This window comes from Phoenix dactylifera, unplaced genomic scaffold, assembly GCF_009389715.1.
Source record: "Phoenix dactylifera cultivar Barhee BC4 unplaced genomic scaffold, palm_55x_up_171113_PBpolish2nd_filt_p 000578F, whole genome shotgun sequence".
NCBI classification, from domain to species: domain Eukaryota; kingdom Viridiplantae; phylum Streptophyta; class Magnoliopsida; order Arecales; family Arecaceae; genus Phoenix; species Phoenix dactylifera.
Window position 1 is genome coordinate 216,252 of NW_024067980.1, and position 12,651 is coordinate 228,902.

A 12,651-nucleotide genomic window follows, 5' to 3' on the forward strand; every position below is an offset into this window, starting at 1 on the left:
CGACTCCGACTGAGAACAGACAGAAGAACAGAAAGCTTCAACTCAGAACCTGTCAACGAGTCGACTCCCAAAGTGCGCGAGTCGACTCCGATGTTCACCGAGTCGACTCCAGGATAGTAAGAATCGACTCCAAGAGAAACACAAAGAAAAAGTCAGAGAGCAGTTTTCGGATCTGAGATTCGAGTCGACTCCAGTGAAACGCGAGTCGACTCCGATGGATGGCAAGTCGACTCCAAAGAAGGTGAGAGTCGACTCTCAGAGGAACACAAGAAAAAGTCAGAGAGCAATTTTCGGACTCTGAGATTCGAGTCGACTCCCGCAATATGCGAGTCGACTCCAAGACTCCGCGACCATCAACAGACAGAAGACCAAGTTACTGCCTCTGAGATTCGAGTCGACTCCCAGACAGCTCGAGTCGACTCCAAGACAGCTTCACATCAAAAAGGCAGAAGACCAAGTTTCGGAAACTGAGAGCCGAGTCGACTCCGAGGAAGTTCGAGTCGACTCCAAGACTGGACGAGCCAAAAGACAGAGAATCGGGAGTTCGGGCTCTGAGATTCGAGTCGACTCCCAGGATAGTCGAGTCGACTCGAGTGGATCAAATTCAAAATTGGATCCACGGACTTCAGTGGATGAGCCGACTCCGAAATTGCCAAGTCAGCTCCAGAAGTTGGCGAGTCGACTCCAGGTCAAGACGAGTCGACTCCCAGTCGTGAAGGCAACTTTAATTCAAATTTGGAACAGTTGCCGAGTCGACTCCGGAAAAGCTTGAGTCGACTCCCGCTACAGCCGAGTCGACTCCTGATCGCGCGAGTCGACTCTAACCCACCAACGGACACATTGTCAGGCTGCGCAGAGTGTGCAGAACGGGCAGAAAAAGCTCTCTAACGGCTAGTTTCCGTGGGGGTTGGTTTAAATAGCCACAGAAGACTGTAGCAAGGCAGAGAAGAACCATTCCACTCCAACTAATCAAGCATTCAAGCTCTGCAACGTGTTCTTCAACGAAAAAGAGGAAGATCTGCATTTACTGCATCCACCTACATCTTCCCAGCAATTAAAAGCCTTCTCCTCCTGCATTCAAGTCGACTACTCACTCAAGAGGAGACCAGAAGTTTAAGAAGCCCTTCCTCTTCTCCAACTTAAAAGCGTTTGAGGGCTCTTAACTTCATTATTGTTCATATTGCCATTTATCTGCTTTTGAGAAGCTGTATTTTTCTGTTTGTCTCTTTTATCTACACCTTTGTCTTTGCTTGGTTCAATCGGGGCATTGAATCAAGAGTATTGAGGTTGGTTGGTGAGCCGAGTGTAAAACCAACGTGTAAGGGTTCGATTGTGATCCCGGGAAAACAATCGGGGTTGGTTCTAGTCGGTGAGCCTGGGAAAACCGACCGAGTTCGTTGTGAGCTCGTAAAACAACAAGTTTGGTTGTGAGCTTGGAAAACAACCGGCTGTAATCCAAGGGGTTATAGTGAATTCCCAAGAGAGACTTGGGGAGTGGACGTAGGAGCAAGGGTTAGCTCCGAACCACTATAAAAGCTTTGTGTTTGTGATTGCTTGTCTCTTACCATTACTCTCATTTCATACACATCACAGCAACTAATTAATCATCTTGTAAAAAGCATTAATTAGTCACCCACAAACGCTTTAATAGTTAAAATTATTTTAAAACCCAATTCACCCCCCCTCTTGGGTTGTCTATCTGGGCAACAAGTGGTATCAGAGCCTAAACTCTTCCACCCAAGAGTTAAAAGATCAAAATGACAACCCCATTTGGATCTTCCCATATTGAGGGTCAGTCCACCCAAAGACCCCCTTTCTTTAATGGATCCGACTACTCATACTGGAAGACTAGGATGAGAATATTCATCCAAGCCCAAGACTATGAGATGTGGACCATTGTAGTAAATGGCCCATACATCCCATCCACATATGTAGAGGGTATCACGGTACCCAAATTAGAAAAGGATTGGGATGAACATGACATGAGAAAGGCACAACTAAATTCTAAAGCTATGAATGTGTTTTACTGTGCCTTAGACAGAAATGAATTCAATAGGGTCTCTACTTGCAACTCTGCAAAAGAGATCTGGGATAGACTTGAAGTGACCCATGAGGGCACAAATCAAGTTAAAGAATCCAAAATTAATATATTGGTTCATAAGTATGAACTATTTAAAATGGATTCTAATGAGACAATCACTAGCATGTTCACTAGGTTTACTGACATTGTCAATGGCCTAAAAAGCCTTGGCAAGAACTATACTAACAGTGAGCTTGTCAGGAAAATCCTTCGGTGTCTACCAAGGTCGTGGGAAGCTAAAGTGACGGCAATCCAAGAAGCCAAGGACTTGAACAAATTACCACTCGAGGAGCTTCTTGGATCCTTAATGACGCACGAGCTAACCATGAAGCAACACAACGAGGAAGAGTCCTCCCACAAGAAAAAGGTAATAGCTCTGAAATCTACTTCATCTAACAAGGAATTATCTTGCAGTAGCAGCAGTGAAGGAGAAGAACATGAGGAAGATGATGGTGAGGCACTTCTTGTGCGCAAGTTTAAAAAATTCATCAACCACAAGAAGGCTTATCATCAAAGGAGAGGCCCCTCAAATTCCTACCGCAAGGACAAAGGTAAGAAAAGGGAAAATGAGGGGATTGGGTGCTATGAGTGCAAAAAGCCGGGACACATCAGAGCTGAGTGTCCCTTACTAAAGAAGGGCAGCAAGTACAAGAAGAAGAAAGCCCTTGTCACCACCTTATCGGACTCCGACACATCATCTTCATCATCGGATGAAGAACAAGAAGAGAAGGCCAATTTCTGCTTCATGGCCAATGAAAATGAGGTAACTTCCGAAACACAGCTTGATTTTACATTTGATGAACTTTATGATGCTTTTAATGAATTAATGATAGAATATAAGGCAATAAATCTTAAGAATAAAGAACTAAAAATAACTAATCAATCATACCTACATAAATACGATAAATTAGTTAAGGATAAGGATTTAATCACCAAAGAAAATATAGAACTTAAGACAAGCAACCAACTTTTAACTCAAAAGACTAATACCTTAACTAAAGATAATGAAAAACTAACTAAGGAATTTTCAGAATTTAAAAACCATAAACAAATCTTAAACAAGGATCTAACAAACAAACTAAATGATCTAAAAACAGAAAATCAAACACTAACTAAAGAACTTAACAAATACAAACCCTTAGTTGAAAAATTTACATATAGTTTTGAAAAGTTAAATATGATACTCAATAGTCAACGAGCAGTATTTAATAAAGCGGGTTTAGAATATAAACCAAGAAATAAACAAAAACTTCTTAGTAACTTCTTTGTTAAAGCTGGGAAAACTAAAACTAAGAAAATAACCTGCTTTTGTTGTGGAACTATAGGTCATAAAGCAAATGTGTGTAATTTTAGGAAAGGTAAATCAAGAAGGAAAATTAAAAGGGTATGGGTTCCAAAAGGAACCAACTTGACTAACCATGAAGGACCCAAGAAAACTTGGGTACCTAAGTTGACATGATTTGCTTGTGTAGGAGTGTCTTGCAGCCAAGGTCAACAAAAACTGCTGGTATTTGGATAGTGGCTGCTCAAGGCACATGACGGGTGATAAGGATCAATTTTTCACCCTTGAAGCTAAGAAGGGAGGTGCTGTGACTTTTGGAGACAACAACCAAGGTCACATCATTGGTATTGGTAAAGTTCAAATCACCCCTTCAACTTTTATAGATAATGTTAGATATGTTGATGGTCTTAAGCATAACTTGTTAAGCATTAGTCAATTATGTGATAAAGGATATGATGTTATGTTTAAACCATCACTATGCATTATAACAAACCCTAATGACAATAGTTTAGTTTTTAAAGGGATTAGACGTGGAAATGTATATGTTGTTGACCTAGAAGATCTTGCAAAACATAACCAATGTTTAGTTGTTAATGAAACTAAAGATAATGATGCTAGTTGGTTATGGCACCGTAAGTTAGGTCATGCAAGCATGGACACAATAACTAAACTAGTTAAAAGAGATTCCGTGATAGGTTTGCCAAAATTAAAATTTGAAAAGAACAAAATATGTGAAGCATGTCAATTTGGCAAACAATCTAGGAACTCATTTAAATCCATAAAATGTGTCTCTACCTCTAGGCCTCTAGAATTATTACACATGGACCTATTCGGACCAACTAGAACAACAAGCCTAGGTGGAAATAAATATGGTCTAGTTATTGTAGATGATTACTCTAGGTACACATGGGTCATGTTCCTAGCACATAAGGATCAAGCATTTTCTGTTTTTAAGAAGTTCCATAAGGAAGTAACAAATGCTAGAGAGTCTTCAGTCATAGCCATTAGAAGTGACCATGGAACTGAATTCGAAAATCAGTCATTTGAGGAATTTTGTAGTAAAAAGGGGATAACCCATAATTTTTCTGCACCTAGGACACCACAACAAAATGGAGTTGTGGAAAGGAAAAATAGGACTCTAGAGGAAATGGCTAGAACTATGTTATGTGAAAGTAACCTCCCTAAGTACTTTTGGGGAGAAGCCATTAATACTTCTTGCCATATATTAAATAGAGTTTTATTAAGACCCATCATAAAGAAAACACCTTATGAACTTTGGAAAAACAGAAAACCAAAAGTTAATTACTTTCATATTTTTGGATGTAGGTGTTTTGTTCATAATAATGGGAAAGATAATCTAGGTAAATTTGACTCTAAATCGGATGAAGGAATATTCTTAGGTTACTCTACAACTAGTAAAGCCTATAGAGTCTTTAATAAAAGAACCTTAGTTATAGAAGAATCTATACATGTTGTATTTGATGACTCTAGTGACATCTCCTCTAGTAAGAAAGTTAATTTTGATGATGATGTTGAAATTCTTGAAGAAAAGATAGATGAGATGGCATTACAAGATGATAATCAAAAGTTGAGTGAAGGAGCATCATCAAGCCAAGAGGCTATTGTGGATCATGGGCTAACTAAAGCTTGGAGGTATGCTCACGGGCATCCTAAGGAACTAATTCTAGATGATCCATCTCAACCGGTTAGGACTAGAGCATCCCTTAGAAATTTAAATAACCATCTAGCTTTTGTCTCACACTTTGAGCCCAAACACATAGAAGAGGCCGAAAATGATGTAAATTGGATAAATGCAATGCAAGAAGAATTAAACCAATTTACTAGAAACAAGTTATGGAATCTAATAGAGAGACCTTCTGAATATCCTATTATAGGCACGAAATGGATTTATAAAAATAAACTTGATGAAAATGGAATTGTTATAAGGAATAAGGCTAGACTAGTAGCAAAGGGTTATAATCAAGAAGAAGGTATAGATTTTGATGAAACCTTTGCCCCTGTAGCTAGACTTGAGGCTATTAGACTATTATTAGCATATGCATGCTCTAAGGACTTCAAACTTTTTCAAATGGATGTAAAAAGTGCATTTTTAAATGGGTATATTAATGAGGAGGTATATGTAGAACAACCTCCTGGTTTTGAAAATCATCAATACCCTAATCATGTATATAAACTGAACAAAGCACTTTATGGTTTAAAACAAGCACCTAGAGCATGGTATGAGAGACTTAGCAAATTCCTATTAGAACATGAATTCTCTAGGGGAAATGTAGATACAACCCTATTTCTGAAAAAGCAAAACAAAGATATGTTATTAGTACAGATTTATGTTGATGATATCATTTTCGGTGCTACTAACAATCGCCTCTGCGAAGAATTTGCTGATTTGATGCAGAGTGAGTTTGAGATGAGCATGATGGGAGAGCTGAATTACTTCCTCGGGCTTCAAATCAAACAGTCTGAAGGAGGCATCTTCATCAATCAAGCCAAGTATATCAAGGAGATGCTCAAGAAGTTTGATATGGAGGGAAACAAGTCAATCAGCACCCCCATGAGCTCATCATGCAAATTAGATCAAGATGAATCAGGTAAATCTGTAGATCAAAAACTTTATAGAGGTATGATAGGATCCTTATTGTATCTTACTGCAAGTAGACCTGATATTATGTTTAGTGTTTGCATGTGTGCTAGATATCAGGCTAATCCTAAAGAATCACATCTAGCTGCAGTTAAGAGAATTTTTAAATACTTAATAGGAACTAAGAACATAGGGCTATGGTACTCTAAAGAATCTAGCCTAAACTTAATAGGATACACAGATTCAGACTTCGCTGGATGTAAGCTTGATAGAAAAAGTACCAGTGGGTCGTGTCAATTTCTAGGAGAAAATCTTATCTCATGGTTTAGCAAGAAACAAAACTCGGTTGCATTATCTACTGCTGAAGCTGAATATGTTGCAGCCGGGAGTTGTTGTGCTCAAATCTTGTGGATTAAACAACAATTAGAAGATTATGGCATTAAACAAGATAAAATTCCCATTAATTGTGATAATACAAGTGCCATTAATCTAACTAAAAATCCAATTCAACATTCAAGAACTAAACACATTGAGATAAGACATCACTTCATAAGAGATCATGTATTGAATGGTGATGTGACACTCCATTTGTTTGTACTGATAATCAATTAGCAGACATTTTTACAAAACCCCTAAGTGAAGAGAGGTTTAGTGTGCTTAGGAGGGGATTAGGAGTGATTGATCCATCCTAGTGGTGGTTTCCACTAGATTCATTGATTTTGATGACTAGATTGTGGTTAAAATAGAGTTTCTTTTCAATAATCATCAAATCAGATCTTACTTTAGTGTTTTTCCCTCATTTGGCACGATTATAGCATGATTTTTAGGTGCGTGCCAAGGTTAGAGACGACTCAAGTAAGTTTCAGAGTCGGCTCCTAAGGGGGAGTCGACTCGCGCATTTGCGGGAGTCGACTCGCAAAGATGGCAGCAGAGGGGGAGTCGACTCGCATATAGTCGGGAGTCGACTCGAAGTCTTCAGGCGCATAAGGAGAGTTGACTCGCGCATATTCTGGAGTCGACTCGAGGTCGAGTCGACTCGCGACTCAGTGGAGTCGACTCGCAGTCGGGATCCAACTTTTTAACCCTAGATTTGTCGTTTCGAAAACACTTTTCTCTCAAGCCGCCACTGTTCAAAAGCCCTAGAGCCGACTCCTAGGTCGTCCCCGATCGTCTCCAACCCCTTTTCCGTCGATCTTTCACCGGTTCTTAGGTTTTTCATCCCTTCCTAGGTCGCCCCCGGTCGGTCCCAAGCCTCCTCCGTCGACCTTTCTCCATCCTTTAGGTTTTTCATTCCGTCTAGGTCATAATGCCGCGTAAGACCGTTGTCCGGAAGAGGTCCCGACCCGAGGCCGGTCCCGAGCGGCGCTCCAAGGCGCGGCACGATCCCGCGAGGCAACCACCTCCGGCTCGTTCCCCGCCTAGGGCGGTTCCCGCGAGGCCATTGGCCGGGAAGGCCGTCACCACCGGGAGATATGTCGATTTCGACTATCTCTCCCGGGAAGGGTTCACCATAGGTGATAGGCTTAGGGCACAGGGATTAGAGTACTTCCTCACTTTAGATCTCCCCACTTACCCTGGCCTTGTTAGAGAGTTCTATGGTACCGTCCATCGGGGAGATGGGGGTATCGAGGGCACAGTAGCCGGTGTCCCTCTGTTCGTTACGGAGGATCTCATTGCCCACATCCTCCACCTTCCACAAGTAGGGGTGGCTCCCACACACCCTGAGGACAGGGTTGAGGCCCTTACGGCCGTTCTAGGGCATCCACCCCAGTCACCTCTAGACGAGGTATCCGCTAGCTCACTACCGATTGAGGTGCGGATCCTCTTGAGTATATTGTCTAGGTCCATCTTCCCTAAGACAGGGAGATTTGATTTTGTAAATGAGAGAGACCTAGCTCTGATGTTTTATATTCTTCAGGACACTCCAATCAACTTTCCCAAACTCATCTATAGGTATATGTGTGAGCCCCTAGATAGACCTAGGCTCACCCTCCCATACGGCATGATATTCACTCTTCTGTTTAGGGAGTACGAGATTCCCATTCCTGAGGGGGAACCCTCTAAGGCATTTGCGATGGACAGATCGCATGCGAGCGGGGACCCTACACAGGATGGGGTTTCGGAAAAGAGAGGGGATCTGGGTTAGGAAGTCATCCATCACCACACAGACCACCAGACCTTCCCCCAGTCCTGAGCCCGATTCTGACTTTCCCGACGTACCAGACTTTCCATCCACTTCTGCTCCTACCACCTCCGCCGGACCCTCCTCCTCAGCTCCACCCACTCAGCCTATGGAGGTCCGGATCTCGTCTGAGCAGCTCCGGGAGCTGCGGCAGGAGATAGTCCGAGATCTGCTCCAGGAGCTCCGGGGTGCGGTGCCTACTCCCTCTCCTGCGCCCACATCTTCCGCATTGGTCCCTTCCCTGACAGCCGTGACAGACATGACGGCTGAGGTGCGGCAAGAGATATACAACATGAGGACCTTGATACAGGCCCAGTTCCACAGCATGAGTGAGGTCACGAGCACCACTCGACAGATGCGGGATGACATCGGCCGTGACATGTCCACCACCACCGCAGGGGCCGAGCGCTTGTCGAATGTGCTCATCGACAAGCTGGACGGACTGCAGAAGTCAGTACTCGAGCTGGATACGACACAGAGCAGGGCCATCCAGGCCATCATTCGCCAGCTAGAGAACGTGACCAATGCGGTCCAATCACTCGTGGAGCGCATGCCTCGAGGAGATACATTCTCGAGAGGAGGAGCCACATCCTCGAGAGGAGGACCTACATCCTCGAGGAGACCGTAGCTACTTTTTGTATTTTGCTTTGACATGTATTGCTTTACGTTACTTATTGTATTCTGAAATGTACTTACATACAAATTAATACAATGAGTAGCCACATTTTTCTTCAATAATGTGCCTTTTGATCTATGTTTGATTGTGTGTTTTGATTACCTCCTTTTTGATATGATGACAAAAAGGGGGAGAAATATGTATAAAATATGTAAAAAGGGAGAAAAATATGCATAAAATATGTAAAAGGAATCAATGGAAATCAATAAAAAGATAAACTCTTAAAACACACAAATTCGTTCTTAGTGGATTCGGTACCTCGAGGCTCATTATCTCTCTTTTGGGGCTCCTAATGGAGTAATCTCCAGAATCTATTCAAGGAATATTCGGAGATTAGCTGAATCCTACTCAAGAACAAATTGACAGATTTTTCCTCTAAAAACCAAAAAATTCAGTTCAAAAACTTCAAAGCATTAAAAGGAAATTCAAAGAATCAAAACATAGTAGAATACATATGTTGAGGGGGAGAATCTGAATTTTAATCAAGCAAAATCATTAATGACATATAAGCCAAACAATTGATTGTATAATATGAAGGCTTATATAATTCCAAATGAAAGGGGGAGCTTTAACTCCGAAATTTATTGTTTCACTCCTTTCAAGCTTGGATAAATTGAATTACCAGACATTTGAATTCATTTATGGATTTTATTTCATTGTTTATTGTGCAATTCACTTTACATATACTCAGTGTTTTGTCATCATCAAAAAGGGGGAGATTGTGGAGTGATTGATTAAAACCCTATTTGATTTTGATGAGATCAAAGCAATTGAGTATATTTCTTGTTTACTAATGAATTCAATTAAGTGTTACAGTGAAAATCTTGTCTAAGTGTCTCAAGACTTGGTTCATAATTTTTGGATAAGTTAAGAAGTCAGCTTGAACCAAAGTCTGAGACTCGAGTCGACTCCAGAGTATCACGAGTCGACTCCAAGCGTATCAAGTTCACTGGCACGGGCTCGAGTCGACTCCAGATCTGTACGAGTCGACTCCGACTGAGAACAGACAGAAGAACAGAAAGCTTCAACTCAGAACCTGTCAACGAGTCGACTCCCAAAGTGCGCGAGTCGACTCCGATGTTCACCGAGTCGACTCCAGGATAGTAAGAGTCGACTCCAAGAGGAACACAAAGAAAAAGTCAGAGAGCAGTTTTCGGGTCTGAGATTCGAGTCGACTCCAGTGAAACGCGAGTCGACTCCGATGGATGGCAAGTCGACTCCAAAGAAGGTGAGAGTCGACTCTCAGAGGAACACAAGAAAAAGTCAGAGAGCAATTTTCGGACTCTGAGATTCGAGTCGACTCCCGCAATATGCGAGTCGACTCCAAGACTCCGCGACCATCAACAGACAGAAGACCAAGTTACTGCCTCTGAGATTCGAGTCGACTCCCAGACAGCTCGAGTCGACTCCAAGACAGCTTCACATCAAAAAGGCAGAAGACCAAGCAAGGTTTGCTGTACCGGTCGGTACCGGTCGGTACCGAGCGTACCGTACCCGTACCGATGGATACCGGTATCGGTACACCAATATCGGTACGATCGGTACGGAGCATACCGTACCGTACCGACACTCGGTACGCCTATACTAGCGCGGGCACCGGTACGGGGTTCGGGTACCGGTACGGCGAACCTTGAGACCAAGTTTCGGAAACTGAGAGCCGAGTCGACTCCGAGGAAGTTCGAGTCGACTCCAAGACTGGACGAGCCAAAAGACAGAGAATCGGGAGTTCGGGCTCTGAGATTCGAGTCGACTCCCAGGATAGTCGAGTCGACTCGAGTGGATCAAATTCAAAATTGGATCCACGGACTTCAGTGGATGAGCCGACTCCGAAATTGCCAAGTCAGCTCCAGAAGTTGGCGAGTCGACTCCAGGTCAAGACGAGTCGACTCCCAGTCGTGAAGGCAACTTTAATTCAAATTTGGAACAGTTGCCGAGTCGACTCCGGAAAAGCTTGAGTCGACTCCCGCTACAGCCGAGTCGACTCCTGATCGCGCGAGTCGACTCTAACCCACCAACGGACACATTGTCAGGCTGCGCAGAGTGTGCAGAACGGGCAGAAAAAGCTCTCTAACGGCTAGTTTCCGTGGGGGTTGGTTTAAATAGCCACAGAAGACTGTAGCAAGGCAGAGAAGAACCATTCCACTCCAACTAATCAAGCATTCAAGCTCTGCAACGTGTTCTTCAACGAAAAAGAGGAAGATCTGCATTTACTGCATCCACCTACATCTTTCCAGCAATTAAAAGCCTTCTCCTCCTGCATTCAAGTCGACTACTCACTCAAGAGGAGACCAGAAGTTTAAGAAGCCCTTCCTCTTCTCCAACTTAAAAGCGTTTGAGGGCTCTTAACTTCATTATTGTTCATATTGCCATTTATCTGCTTTTGAGAAGCTGTATTTTTCTGTTTGTCTCTTTTATCTACACCTTTGTCTTTGCTTGGTTCAATCGGGGCATTGAATCAAGAGTATTGAGGTTGGTTGGTGAGCCGAGTGTAAAACCAACGTGTAAGGGTTCGATTGTGATCCCGGGAAAACAATCGGGGTTGGTTCTAGTCGGTGAGCCTGGGAAAACCGACCGAGTTCGTTGTGAGCTCGTAAAACAACAAGTTTGGTTGTGAGCTTGGAAAACAACCGGCTGTAATCCAAGGGGTTATAGTGAATTCCCAAGAGAGACTTGGGGAGTGGACGTAGGAGCAAGGGTTAGCTCCGAACCACTATAAAAGCTTTGTGTTTGTGATTGCTTGTCTCTTACCATTACTCTCATTTCATACACATCACAGCAACTAATTAATCATCTTGTAAAAAGCATTAATTAGTCACCCACAAACGCTTTAATAGTTAAAATTATTTTAAAACCCAATTCACCCCCCCTCTTGGGTTGTCTATCTGGGCAACATGTATCGTATTGTGCCGACCATACCGTACCAAACTAGTAACATACCGCTACAGTACTTGGTACCGAGATTGCAGACCTTTAGATCAAATTAAGATCAACATAACTCAACAAAACCAAAAAAATCTTGAAATGAAAAAAAAATTGAAAAAAATAAAAAAGGTGTCGGTCTGATGACCGGCATGCCCAAGCATATTGTGCATGCCTGCATGGTATGCTAAACTGGTCCGTACCGGCCGGTTCAGCCCGTACTAGGCCAGTACGGTCCCTGACCAGTCTGGTCCATAGGGGCCGAAACCAAGCAGTACGGAGGGCGTACCGATGCGAACCGGTTTGCACCGGTACAAGGCCGAACTGAACCGATTCTGTCTAGTTCGACCAGAACTCGGTACGAACCGACACTGAGTCTGGTTCACTGTGGCATTTAATGCTACTGTAACAGTTATAGTGTAGCTACAGTATCATTATAGTGCAGCTATAGTATCATTACAATGCAACTACAGTATCCTTACAGTGCAGCTGTAGTGCATTAAATGCCATTGTATCATTACAGTGCAGCTACAGCATCATTACAATGGCATTAAATGCCACTGTAGCTGTGCTACTGTGGCATTTTCACTCGCTCGCGCTCGCCGTGCGCGCTGTGGCTAGTTCGAACAAGTCCGGTAGGCCACCGGTACACCTACCGGTACTAGTTCGGTGGACACTGATATTGTGTGTTAGTACGGAACCAATTCGATACTATACTGAACTGGTAGCTAACCGATACAAGTTTTAGTATAGGTACAACATATATTGGTTTGTACTAGTCTATCTTCAAGGAAATAAATAGTATTTTTGGCATATTGGTCATGAATCTTTTCACAATACGGAATTGTTTTAGCATACCGAGTGTCGGTACGCCACCCGTACTGGGTACCAGTATCGAACTGGTATGGTACAG

At 42.8% G+C, this 12,651-nt stretch overlaps 1 protein-coding gene across 2 annotated transcripts in view; it reads right to left on the reverse strand.

Moving 5' to 3' along the window:
• The window catches only part of LOC103717946 (myosin-6-like), a 55,221-nt gene that overhangs the window by 20,959 nt on the left and 21,611 nt on the right, over nt 1-12,651 (reverse strand). The window lies entirely within an intron of this gene.